This window comes from Castor canadensis, chromosome 4, assembly GCF_047511655.1.
Source record: "Castor canadensis chromosome 4, mCasCan1.hap1v2, whole genome shotgun sequence".
Lineage (NCBI taxonomy): Eukaryota > Metazoa > Chordata > Mammalia > Rodentia > Castoridae > Castor > Castor canadensis.
In genome coordinates this window covers 58,452,129-58,466,355 of record NC_133389.1, presented here as the reverse complement: position 1 = coordinate 58,466,355, position 14,227 = coordinate 58,452,129, and the positions used below count along the sequence as shown (strand labels likewise).

The 14,227-nt window shown below is 41.8% G+C and overlaps 1 protein-coding gene across 7 annotated transcripts in view; it reads left to right on the top strand.

Moving 5' to 3' along the window:
* Positions 1 to 3,888: 3,888 nt before the first annotated feature.
* Positions 3,889 to 14,227, top strand: part of Dlgap1 (DLG associated protein 1) — an 888,020-nt gene continuing 877,681 nt past the window's right edge. For 3 of the 7 annotated variants that reach the window (XM_074070239.1, XM_074070238.1, XM_074070237.1), the window contains exon 1: positions 3,889 to 4,188. The gene's annotated coding sequence lies outside the window, so the exon portion shown is untranslated. The remainder of the gene's footprint in view (positions 4,189 to 14,227) is intronic. The other 4 variants (XM_074070244.1, XM_074070243.1, XM_074070241.1 and 1 more) reach the window with 3 other exon arrangements.

The following is a 14,227-nucleotide window of genomic DNA, read 5'->3' as shown; positions in this document are numbered from 1 at the left end:
GGAGACTAGAAAGATCACTGCATTCCACTTGTCTGGCTTTTAAAAAGAAAAACAAAGAGTAGGCAGAGTATCTTCAATATTCTTAAAAGGGGTATGAATAGGGAGAGGAAAGAAGTTATGAGGATATTTTAATAACCTGAAGGAGAGAGGTGAAGTCCTGATAGGAATATGCACTAGAAATAAAAGAATAGAGGAATGGTTGAAGACCTAGCCAGATAGACAATGTCAATAGTGTTTGATAGTGATAGTAGAGGTGACTGGTGAGTACTGAAATTTAATAAAACTTACAAGTTTCTGGTTTTGATGAGTTGGTGGACGATATTGCCATGAATGTGTATAACAGGAAATGGGACAGTTTTCATTTTGCCAGTGCTGGTAATTGAACCAAGGTCCTCAAAAATGTGCTACACACATTTTTGTGGGGAATGTGTCAGGGAATGGAGGAGAAAGGAAGAAGGCAAAGAATTTAATTTGGACCAATTAACTTTGGAGGGTGTTTGGAACTTTTAGGTGGATTTCTAGCAGGCTTTTGGATTCACAAATCTTAAACTTCAGGAGAGATAAGGGATGGAGGTTTAGATAAGGCAATTGTCACCATTTCAAATATTATTTAAAACTAAGAGAACAGATAAGAATGCCCTATGAAAATAATTTTGTACATGTTTCACGTTTACTATTCATATTGCCCTATTTATGCTTCCCATATAGCTGGGATGACAGGTATACACACCACCATGCCCAGCTTTTTATTTGTTGAGATGAGGTCTCCTGAACTTTTTCCATGGGTTGGCCATTAACCAACCATGATTCTTCAGTTCTGTGTTTCCCAAGGAGATAGGATAACAAGTGTGAGCTATTGCACCTGGTATTTGTTTCATTTTAATGGGACTTTTTTTCTTAGCAATTTAAACATCTCATAGTCCAAGAGGAATGCCACAATTTTGATTTAGCCAGAGAACTGAAAACTCCTAGACGGGAACCCTAGCTGTACATGTTTTCCAATTTCCTCTTATAACCACCCATGTTTGCTGACTTAGCTAGCTGTGAGTAATATGCTTTAAAAGTAGATACACTTTTCTGGTATCTTCTATTGTAAGGGCTCTCATGCCACCTGTTACCAATAGTGTACCTTTGGAAGGGTGCTCACAGGGGTCCAAAGAACTGACCCTTAATTTCCTCTGGCTACTATTAATGATTACCACAAACTTGGTGGCTTAAAGCAACACAAACTTAGGACACAGCCCTGGAGGTCAGAAGTCTTAAATCAGTGTAAGTGGTCCAAAATCAAGATGTCAGCAGACCCATCTTCTTTTGGAGGCTCTAAGGCAGAATCATTTCCTTCCTTTTTCTCCCTTCCACAAACCACCAGCATTTCTCATGGTCAACTTCCTCCATCTCTAAAGTGTAACATTCCAACCTCTGAATCTATAATCTTATCTCTGTCTTCTGTATGGCTTTATGTCCTCCTTTTATAAGGACCTTTGGCCTTATAAGAACCCATCAGGATAACAGATAACAATTCCCCTATCTCAAGATCGTTAGTTCAATTTTATTTGCAAAGTTGCTTTTTATTCATGTAAAGTAGCATTCACTGGTTCCAAGAATTAGGACATGGATACCTTTCCATGGCCATTGTTCAGCTGTCACACTGGAACCGTACAAATGAGCACAGCTAACTAGCCCTGTCTTGTATTAATGCTTACAGGTACCCAGCTTCTACAAATAAGGTAAACAGTCAGATGATAGAAGGGTGGTAAATCCAGGTGTTTGTCTTCCAACCTGGAAATTAAGTAATCAATCGTTACCTCTTCACGTCCTGACAACAGCCAGCCAGTTAGTGCCCCTCTGAAGCCTGGCCAGTCAAATGCTCTACCCTGTGACTTTAAATCTTGGTTCAGTAAGGGGAGAGTAGAAGAAACAACTGGCATTATTGCTCTTGTAGACTGTGCAGTACCAAACTAAACTGTTTGTCTCTCCCACTTCCTAGTCTGCCAGTATTGCCCCAAGCCCAGCCTGTCTCCAACACTGCTTTCTAGTCCTCTCCTTAATTCTGAAAGTCTTCAATGTCTTTCAAAAATTACTTTCATTTAAGTTAGCCAAATTAGATCTCTTATTTGCAGCCAGAAAACACTAATGATAGAAGCATTCTATATATGCCACTGTGGCTAGGTTAAATCTACCATAAAAAATGTATAAGACAATTGATTTTCCACTTCAAGTTATTTTACTGGCTGAAGTCTTCTAATTTGAGTTAGATCTTGACAATTATATTGACGTTAATTATGTGATGTCATTAAAAATTCTATAAATTGAAAATATTTACAAACTTAGAAAGGCAAGGTAGTTAGCTTTTCCAAATTACAAATGCTATTTTCACGTCAGTATTTTGCCTTTTCATGGAGTCTGATTTGAAGCCTAAATGTCCGCACAAAGCAATTCTTGAATTGCTTTAGAACACTGCTAGAACATTGGCGATCATGGTATTCTGGTGCTGAAGATTTACCTCGATTTAGGAGTTCAATGATTTTTCCCCCTTTAATGGAAAATCACTCAGTGAAGTTATGGAAAGAGATTATTTATCTGAGTCATATTTTTATGGAAATTGTTTTCACTTCTATGCATTTTTAGAAGTGTTTTCTTTAAAAAGGATATTCTATTAATATTTATAATTAGATAGCACAGAAAACAGATGCTAAATCTTACGCTATAACATTATTGGTACAATTATATAAAGAAGATTATATACTTTTCAGCATAATGTTCTCTCTGGGAGCTGTAGAACAAAAGGCTTTTTTATCCATGAAGATGTCATTTCTTTTTTGAGTGGAGGAAAACAGGAAGATGGTGATTAATCACAATTATGTAAACTATTTTAACATACTAGTGTTAATACTTACTGTAATACTTAACATTTAATGTACTACCTAAGTGAGTAGAACAAGAGCTCAATAAATAATTGATTGGCTTGTTTCTCTCTTCGACCCACCTCTCAGTTTACCCATTTACACTATTATCCCTATTCTATGAAACAAGGTGGATTCTTCCTATTTTCAGAGCAAGCAGAAGAGTAAATCTTCAGCCTCTGTGAAGGAACCTGGCATCCAATGTCGTTGGGACAGATACTGGGGAGTTTACTGAGGTCAGAAGACAGGAGGAAAAAACTCCTTTTCTTTCTCTAATTGCCTTTAAACCCAACCAAAACCAAGATAAGCTGGGAGAAAATATATTGTGCAGTCTAACTCACACAACTTCCCACAAGCCATCATTGTAGAGATGAGGAAACTGAGGCTCCAAGAAATAACGGTTTGGTGCTGGTTTGAAGCCATGTGTGAGCATGAGACTTTCTACTGCCATAATTCCTCCCTGGCGATTACTTTTTCAGCAATTCTGTGGACCTCGGGGATGGAGAGGAGAGGTATGCAAACCTCTGCCCCAAAACTTGATCTCCTTTGACAGAAAGTGCGAAGAGTCTAGCTTTCCCCTTTGAAATGACAAGGTTAGGAAAAGCGGCGGAAAGGAAAGGCGCAGAAGGTTTAATTCTCCAAAGATGCTGCGCAAGGGAGCTGATAGGTCACGCCCACTAGCGGGTGGCCGCCTTTTTGCTCTTTCCCAGGGATGCTAGGCTTTCCTTGGTCTGGTGCGGGCGTACTTCCCACCCGAAGGCTGAGCAGGCGGCACCCTGTGGCCGCGAGCACGCTCCGGGGACACAGCCTCCCCGCGGCCTGGCGCACGTGCCTGGGCTGGGGCCAGAGCGAGTGGCCGAGCCGTACCGTAGTAGCTGGGGCGGGTGGGAGCGGCTGGCTCCGGGCCGCGGCCGCCGCCCGCCCGCCGGCTCCGGTGGTTGGGCGGAGGAAGCGCGGGACTCCTCCTCCCCACCGTATTAACATGCACCCAGGGGCGGGTGACCAGCCCATCCTCGCCGTCCCAACCCGCCGCGTCCCGGCGCTCAGCCTCCGCGCCAGAGGCGAGCGCTGCGCTCAAGGCGCCGCCATCCCGAGGATACGGCCTCGCCGACACCTTCCGCCCGGGGAAAGCGGCCGCCTCAGCTCCTCTCGCGGGTCCTTCCCATCACCTCGCTGAACGCGGTCCCGGCTACCGTGCCACCCCTCTCGTCCTCCCTCTGAGGCTCGTGGGACCGACCGACGGACGGACGCAGCCAGCGAGGGCCGGACTGCGGGCAGCGGCAAGGTAACGCCAAGCTGCGCCGCGGGGCTGGGGCGTGCGCGGCGGCGGCGGTGGTGGCGCGCTTGGGTGGCTCTTGCCCGCCGCCCACCGCGAGGTCGCTGCTACCCTCGGCGGCGGAGGGACTGCGGACCGGGCTTCGCTGGCCGCTGGCCAGCGCAGCCGCTTCCCCAACACCTGCCCGGGGCGCACTCCCGGGCCCCGTGGGGACTTGGGGATCCCGGGGGCCGGCGTGCCCTTCTCTAGTTGTGCAGTCTTCGCTGCTCCCCCCTTCTCCTCCGGAAAGCCCGGGAAGGGACCGATTTCCAATTGCGACAGGGTCCCTGAAGGGGGAGGGGAGGGGACAAGAACACCGGTCCCCAGTCTCCGTCATCTCCTCTGGCCAAATTTAACCCCCTCCCCCCAGCCCTGAAGCACCTTGCAGGGGAGCAGGGGGCTACTCACTGCCGGCGACTTTTCCACAGGCTTCTAGGTCCTTTGTAAAGCAAGTTGTTACACTTGCTTTTTGGGTGACATTTTGGCATTGGCTGTGAAGAGAGACCCCCTCCTCCCCTGTGTGTATGTGTGAGAGAGAGAAAGGCAGGGATACAGAGACACAAAGCCAGAGAGGCACAGAACGATACCATGCCAGATATAGACGGAGAAACAGGGAGAGAACGCGGTCCAAGGAGGTGGTCAGTGGAGAGTCGCCCCCGACCCGCGGTCAAGGCCAAGTGCCTGAGAATCGCGTGGCGGCGGGTGCGAGCCAGTATTCGGCTAATTGATGAGTGGGGCTGGAAATCTCTCCCAGGCACCTCTCCTCGGGGTTGGAGAGGTAACAAATTGGACTTTCATTGAGAGGCGGCTGCAGCTGCGGGTGGGACCCTCAGGGGGCGCGTGGCGATGAACACCCTGCATTCAGGACTCGCGGAAGGCGAGCTGTTCCCGCTTCTCCGTGCGGCCCCGGAGGCCGTGGGAAGGGGCGGCTCAGTACCCGCGCGGGAGACACTGAGCGTCTGTGCCTAGCGCCGCTCCCCCTGCTCCCCGCCCCCCACCCCCACCCCCATCCCCATCCCCATCCCCATCCCCACCCCCCAGCTGCCCTGCTCGCCCCAAGCCCGCCGGAGCACTGCGGAATTTTTTTGTCCGAGAAAGGGTGGGCAGAGGGGAAGGGGTTGGCCTTGGCCAGGCGGCGAGGACAGGGACGCTGTGGGGTGAGATGTTGCGTCTTTTATGAATTGAGGCGATTCCTGTCGCTCTGGCTGCGGGATATGGGAGGTGTATGCTGTCTGCTTCCTGGCATAGCACGTGAAGTTAAGGAATTACAACGAATTACAACATATAATAAAAGTAACAAAGAGCGCTCTTTAGCTTTTATGGTCTTCACGAATGGCTTCTTAGAAAATGGTGATGGATCATTCTCACGTGTAGACGCTGGAATGAGGAATGCTTAGAACTAAGACAGCGATTGTAGGATTGAAGGCAAACATCTGGCTATTTATTTATTTATTTATTTTTACCAGGAAGGAGCTGTTCCAAAAGGAACAGTCTTTTAACTGGTATTTATAGCACAATTTCAGTTTTAGGAAGCAACTTTCTTTTGCCCTAAGTCATTTCAATTCCGATTTGAGTGGCAATGAAACGCAGGCAGGAAATATTACAAATACCCCAGTTTATCCAATGCCAAAAGAATAAACTTTTTTTGCTTACATTTTAAAAAAGGAAATTTAATATGTAAAGAAGTATTGAATATATCCATGTAACATGAATGGAATTTAAACTTTTAAGTTATAATACTTACCTTTCACGCAGAAAATTCATACTTTTCACGAAGCAAAAATTAATAGAAATCTGGTGTCAGTACCTTTGTTCTCAATTTTAGTTGGTCTTGGTAATTTAAAGCTGTTGAAGTTTCAACCTTGAACTATTCCCAGTGCCATACCTAAAATTCTGTGACTTTTTAAAGATACTGACTTAAGAGAAAATGTTACTTTGTTCAAGAAAAAAACCTTTAATGCACTTGCAAATATAGAATTTTAAAAAGTTTACATTTATCTCCATTCCTGTTTTAAATTTTAAGGTTAGATTGCCAAATAAAATATTTTGTCTAAATATGTAGACAATAGAAATATTTGCAAAATGAACCAGTTAACAGATAATTGAAATAACTATGAAGTAATTTTCTGACAAAGCTCTTCAAATTCCATTTGAGCAATTGTACTTTGGGGAAATAATATAGACAAGAGTATTCCCTGTGGCTAATGCCTATGATTTAGCATCTTTAATTTCTCCCTCAAGATAAATTTACATCTAGCAGGACTTCAAATGAAGACCTTAACAAAAACTTGACAAATCATATTTGTGATTATTCAAAGCAAATGAAAACAAGACCTTCCTCCCCAAATATTATGTAGCCCATATGTAGAAATACATTACCCTAACTGTGATAGTCTATTTCTTAAATCCTTCTAAGATTAAGTGTCCTGCTGAGTTAAATTTGGGGACAGAAACTGCATGTACTTTCATCTGTTGAATGCATATGCCTTTGTTCCATATACCATCTAGACTGATTTTTAAGGTAAAATTAAAAGTGGAAAGAGAGGAACTTGCTTTACAAACTACTCATTTAGGTTGGTAGCATACTAATACTTTCAACTACATTTTAATTGAGACAAGTTTTTCGTTTTTCGTAGAAACTCTTTTGGAAACAAAGAATTAGTGTTTTGATTTCACATAAATTCAAACAGAATAGTAAAATGTTATCTAACACATATTTCTGTAGTGAACTTTCTATGACCAACTCTCATATTCTGTTACCTTCCTGATCATTTCCATCCTTTATCAGAGCAGAGGGAATTGTTTTTCTCTTAGGAAGCATCCAATTGAAAGTCTCTTGTGATTTCATCTCTATAGAAACCATGCTTACCTTTCTTTCCTTAATTTAAGGAAATGATGTAGTTTTAAATTCTTTGGTCTCTTTTTTCTTTTAATAAGTGGTTTTCCTTTGTTAAGCAAACACCATCAAACCAAGAAGTCTAAAAGGTCTTATAAAACCCTGTCCCCACCTCCTTTGTTTATCACTTATGCCTATATGCTTGGTGTTCTTGTAGATTTTTTTTATTTTAAAGAAATACTATCACATGAATGCCCTTTGCTAGCCTTCTAGAAAAGTTTTGTGTTGCTGAGCCCCTTGACAGTTCAAAAGCACCCCATTATCTCATGCTGTCTCTTTTACGTCCAGAAGATCCTAAGTTAATCCATTTTCAAAGAAAACAAAAATTACATTGCCCACCCAAACACATGCTTTTATTCCCCTTATTGTGAAGAATGTGTAGCCTGATTCTTGTTACTGCTGATGAAGGTGACATTTTCTAGATGTATGGTCTATGAGGAATTGCCAAAGATGTTGTTCCTAGGAAGGGCTAAAACATTCTCCTACCACAAAGGAAGATTTAGAAATAGCCATCTGCCATCTACTTTAACTTAAACACCCACAGATGACTGATGGTATGAGATACTAGGTGCCAGTCTCTTTTCTTCAAACATATATCTATTTGGCATTCTAATATATACCAGTTACTTCTTCCTCCATAGCCCTGTAACATACAAACCCACATAGCAAAGTCTATGGTTAAGAACACACACACACAAAAATGGTGTGGATGTAAGATGTTAAAAAGATGAATAACTGCCCTTTGAGGTCCTCTGCTCCTTACTCTAATTGCACAGAAGCTGGCTTTGCAAAGATGTGTTGACCCAACAATTTTATGCCCTTCACTCTAGTAAAGGGTAGGAGTCAGATGTCTATTGGACAAGTGAGAAATTAAGGATATTTTTATCCTTGGTTGACTGAAGATTTTTCCTGATTGCTGTTTATTATTTTCTTCTGTACAAGTTAATGACCACTGTAGCAAGTGACATCCCACTTAAGAAAGTCAGCTTACGCATAGGATGCCCCATCTGATACCTAGTTAAGATGGGAGCCAGCATAGCCACCCACTTTATATTCAGTTGTCAAGTAGGTATCGGATATCTGTGCTCTGAATACACTATGAAGATGCACACTCTTCCCTCTTCTTAGAATTTGCCAGAAACTAAACCATTCGTTTTCACATTCACTTATAGCTTGCTCATTTGCTGTCATTGACAATTTCTCTATCTTCTCTCAGTGTTTTCTTTTCAGATTGGTAAGCAATAACGTGAAGGCAAGCCTTAACGTGTGCAATTTGGAACTGCCCAACCTTGCCAGGTTTCCTTAGTGTTCAGCAGAGTGGCAGTCTTGTGGAAACCAAGGATAAACAATTAGAAGAGGAGGATTGTGCTGTGACTTCCTCATCTCCCAAACCTTGGATCTGAATCTCTGCACCAGGAGGCTCAGACATCTAAAGGGCTCCCTCAGGCGGCTTGTGGGAAGGTCTCTCTGGGCGCATTTCCAGATCTGCTGCCTTACTCTGTGACATGGTTTTGGCTAATTTGAAAACATCTGCTAGAGTAACTTCCCTGTTAATTCTACTACTGGCATTTCTGAGTATGTGATATGCAGGCTGATATTAACCCTCACTCTTACCTGTGATTATACCCTTTCCCTGGAGACCCTTTCTTTCTTGGTTTCAATTTCAGTGGAAGCTCAGTGTGAAGTCTATTTCTGGACTAGAAATTTCCCTGCTAGATATCACTGAGATTTCTTTACAAAACACATGCTGCAGTTTCAGGGAAAAATGGCATTTTGATCTTGTCTCAGACTTTGCAAACAACTATTCTTTGATATGATTCATTGCACTATACTAGCAAGAAAGCAAGGCACATTCACTCCCTTCAAAGCTATTTTCCTGTAGACATTAACCCAGAAGGCAGGGTAAGTGTCTCATTCTTTCAAACAGGGATGTGCTTCCCCATTTAGAGTTGTGGATGGGTTGCAGGGGAATCTTGAAGCAGTAACACATTTGAAAATTTATTGTGTGAACCCTTGCCTGAGGAAGTCAGATAAGTTTCACTTGGTTCTATAGCTTTTATGAAGCAGGGTAAAAATGTCCTTTTCCCCCCTCTCCCTGGAAAAACTGTTTCTTGTATGGTTTCCTCTTTCCTAGGTCTCAACTGAAAGTCATTTAATTAGTGAAGCTCTCCAATTGAATACAGTTTTAGCACTTTATACTCTTTTCATGGTCCTTTTACAGTAAATAAGGATGTGTTGTCTTGTGATGGTCTGATTGACTGTCTTCCTCACTGAATTGTGCACTCCATGAGATCAAGAACTAAATGTTCATCAGGTATCACTGATGCCTAGCACAGTGTCTGGCACTTTGACTGACTGATTGAATGAATGAGCAAATGAGTGAATGCAGATCTCCATTCCAGCTGTGTAAGGATCCTAACTTGGAGGGTTGTCTCCCATGGCTTTTCCCTGGCTCTCCTTGCAATCTCAAACTCTGCATTCTTTGTTCCTGGGCTTATTTGAATAATACCTGCTAGACACAGCTGATCCCAGCCTGGCCAAAATGCAACGGCAATGCTGCACTTTCCCAACTAGGGATCTGTAGTCTGTTATGAACAGAAAAAGATTCTGAAATAAAGTAAGAATTAAAAAAAACCCCAAAAACCTCCCATTCCTGTTCCTTTCTCTTTCTCCTCCTCACTCAAGATAAGCATACCAATAGCTTACCTACACTCCACACTCTACTTTATCCCACCTTGATTTAGCATAAGCTCCTTTCCTGCCCCTTACCTTTAGAACAGAGCACACTTTTTTCTTTTCTTTCTCAACACTGGGTCTGATCCATATTTATACTCAGTTTTGCATTTAATTTTCTGTTTATATTCTTGCTATTTTCTGGAGACCAGGAGGTCAAATGATAGTAGATAGTTGGCTAGTATAGAGTTTGCATGTGGAAGAAAGAAGTTCGTTGAGGACTAAAGAAGGAATCAAATCACAGAGATGAGAGACAGATGTAGTAAGAAGGAGAGACGTGGCCATAACTGACCTTCTTGCTTGATTGCTAGAGTTGAACCATGTGGTTCTCATTTATAAATCAGGGGATATTGGGATCTACTGTTTCAGTCTTTTAGCTATTTCCATGATATATTTTTTTAAATACTAGTTTCTGACCAAGCATGGAGTGTATTTTCTTCCATTCTCTGCTTCTGGGATACTTGAGAGCTTCATGGATATGCTAACCTGCTGTAGATGTCAGGTTGCTTAGTCTTGAATTGTCTGTGAGGAAAGGTGAGACAACATGGATGTGGCCCATGTTTTATAAACTGTGATATAAAGTAATAGCTCTAGATTTACATGTTTGTTGTGGATAATTTAAAGTATTTTGCTTTGATAAGAATCCTAAGGGATCTGCATGGTAGCTATTAGATATTTGGTATTCATATAGTCTTTCTAAGTATGTGAAAACAAATATATTTATAATACTTCCTGGCTACTCACTACTATGGAGAATACAGAAGTGCAAGACAGTTCAAATCGTTGAGCAACTGTAATGAAAGGGATTCAATTAAGATGTAAGAAATAATAGTAACAATAACATGTTAAGAATGACACTAAGTGCTCAAATATATGGGGCCAAGCATACTTCTTTTGGACTCTTCTGGAAAGATGGAGCTCAATAAAGAATATGCTTCTTGACTGCTTCCTAAAGAAGGAAGATTTTAGGACTGGGGATTTAGCTTAGTGGTAGAACACTTGCTTAGTGTGTGCAAGGCCCTGGATGCAATCCCTGTCCGTGCACACACACACAAAGCTTTTTTTTTTTTTTTCATTTTTCTTTTATTATTCATATGTGCATACAAGGCTTGGTTCATTTCTCCCCCCTGCCCCCACCCCCTCCACATAGGATCTTCATGGGTTGGAAGAATGGGCTTACTTTTAGATAACATAAAACATTTACAAGGACATGGAAATGCAAATGAATTAGGGCTGGTCACTGGTTTGGGAGTTGTTCTCTAGCACCCCTAGTGCATTTTAATTAGTCCTGGAGATGAACTTGATTGAGGAGGTTGGAGACATGCTACAGAGGATCATGGTGGCTGTACAAGAATGTTTATGGGAACCACTCAAGGATTCTAAGTAGTCAGTGTCCAGAAGAAGTGGCCTCTTGGGCTAATAGAAGTGGATAGCTAATCCCGGACTGGCAAGGAAAGAAGCACTAGGAGGCTGCCACACCACATGAGGCATAAATTTTTTAAATCAAGCTCTAGGGAAGTAGAACTGGAGCAAAATATATTGAAAAATTTCCAGCAATACATATAACTGTGTCACACTATTTTTGATTCTTTATTATTAAGTAATTATGAAATATTTGGTGACAACAAAAATTAAATAATAGTAAAACAAACACCTATGTACCTATTGCCCTGATTATGAAATGGATCATCGCACAGACTGTTGATATTTCAGATGTACTCTTTTCATATGTGTCTTCCCTCACAGGTACTCTGTACACTGAATTATGTATTTATCTTTCCCATGCATTTCTGTGCACTTACTATGTATCTATGGGTATTCAAGCAATATAGTTTTGTTCTGGTGGTTATAGGCTTTCAGAAATAGTAACATGCTTTTATATTCCTCCTCACCTTACTTTCATTGTCCAGAATTTTATTCCTTTGCATTAAACTTCTTCACAATGACCACTCACCCATACTAGTCAGGACTGTGCTATTTGCCATTCTGCCCTCCCTATTTGTTTTGTTTCTTTTTATGTATTTAAATTCTATCTAGTTGGGAAATTATTAACAGTGGGTTCTCCTGCAGATTATGACAGTAGGAGTCATTTATGTCCTTCTAGCTAGGATGAATATGTTACCAAGAGCAAAGATTGCTTTTGAAACGATTGTTTTAAAGCCCAGCCAAATCGGATCTCTTACATGAAGCATTTTATGACTGTGCTAGCTGTGGATAAACTCTCCTCTGAATTCTATTTGTATTTATCTGGGTCATTTATTTTATGATTTACATATGTGAATACTCCTATTTTTTTAAACTCCTTTAAGTGATGAATTAGCTTAGGTGTTTTTGCATCTCTCATAGGCCTAAGTCCAATAGCTAACAGAGTGGTTTCAGTGAGTAGCAGCTGCTTTCTTGATGATTGGTAATTAGTTATTGGAGATGGCAGAGGCTGAGTAGAGATTTGGAGCGTGAGCTTATTGGGAATTGGAATGTTACTGCAACATGTAAGGGCTTGAGACAGAGAACTGGTTTGTAATAACTGAGCTATATTTTGGGTATGTTAATTTTTAAGATGATATTGGACATGTCCCGTAAGCAACTTGGAAAATACTAAACCTGAATGTGTGAAATGATAAAATTTGAGATGTTAATTAGACAGTTATCTGTTGGAAGGTGGTCAGCAGATTCAGGACACTAGAAGTTGTTTCCAAGTTCCAGACAGGGAATGGTACCTCCCTCCACAGTGCTGAGTCTACTCATCTGATCCATTTAACTGGCTAAATGACTTTGGGCAAATTAGTTTTGTTGAACCCAGTTTTCTCAACTGAAAAATGAGGGTAATTAAGCTTACATTTCAACATTTTTGAAAGGACTAAATGAGCCAACCTGTGTGAAGAAGCGCCTTAAAAGTCTGGCCCATGGTGTGCAATCAAAACATACCCTTATTAACAATATATTTTTTCTATAAGAACTAATTTTCCAATCATTTTTTATACCATAATGGTACCAGGTAAAGAATGTAAAAATGACTTGTCTAGTCATGAAACATTTCTCTTCGCCTAGTAAAAAATAATCCCTGGATCTTATTTTTTCATGTCCCTTTGTTATCCAGTGCCAATGACAGCAATTCAGGGAGCAAGTTTAATAGCAGCTAGTACTTATTGAGCACCCTGGTCTTTGTACTCAGGCAGGAGGCAGCTTTCCTTGTTGCCTGTAGGCTGTAAGTGCTGCATCTGCAGGAAATAGGGGCCCATGGCCCAGCCCTATCTGACATGGTACCATCTGCTGTGAGGAGATGACAGAGGAAATCAAAGTCATGACTTTCTCCCCAAGGAAGATTTAACTGTGTTGATGAGAACATATTCTCATGAAACAGTTCAGTGCATCTGCAGCAACACCCAAAGCGTAAATTTTAATCTACTCTGGTTAGAATGTGTCTTTCCGAAGGTGAGATGGGATATGGGAAAAGTGGAGAGACTGGACAGAAAGAAGCGTTGTGCCTTGATCCACACAGAGAAATGGTCTCTATGGGGCATGCTACGCTCTGTGTTAGTGGCACACAGGCAGGCAGCACATTGTCTTCTGATCACCTCCCCTTCTCTACCACACAGGGCACATCTTCTGTTCCAGTGCCCTGTGTGTTCAGTCAGCTCAGTTTCTTTCCTTAGAAAAGGAGCTTTGCAGCTAATAATATACACAAAGCAGAATGATCAGGTGGGGAAAAGTCCGTTGACTAGTCATTAAGGGAAAGCATTCTGAGCAGCTCTATCTAGATCATTTGGGTTTTGTCATTTTTATGGTTATAGTAACTCAGTGTGTCACATTTTTGTGGTTCAGGCTTAAAATCTGACAGAATAAAAAGATTACTTTTCCCTCATGTTTTTATTATTTCAGGGATCCCATTTGGGCAGACATGTTGGCATACTTAATGAGTTGCTCTGCTCAGAGATGATAACTGCATATTTTATGTAGTTTAAATATTGGCAATATTTAATAGGTTGTATTCCAAAGATGTATTGATAAGCTGAACAGTTTTGGGCCTTGAGCAGCATCTCTGCATTGAAATTGTGCTACACAGCCATGGCTGTCTTCTAACTTAACTCTTCCTAAAGTCTTTTTGACCCATCTTCTACAAAGCAAACAGTATTGCTCCAGTGAAAACCATAAATTCAGCTATGAAAAAATTTGTAACTTGTGGCCAGGAACACATGCTACCCTTCCTGCTGCAGAATCAGAATTGCTCTGGCTCTGCTCATGGTTGGTGCTGCAGGATGCTCAGTCCCTAGCAGCTCCTACTGCCCAGGTTTGATCCAGGACCAGAACCTGATGACGGAATGTGGAAGCCAGCAGAGTGACACAGGGGCACTAAAAATGTTAAATGGCTACATTATATAA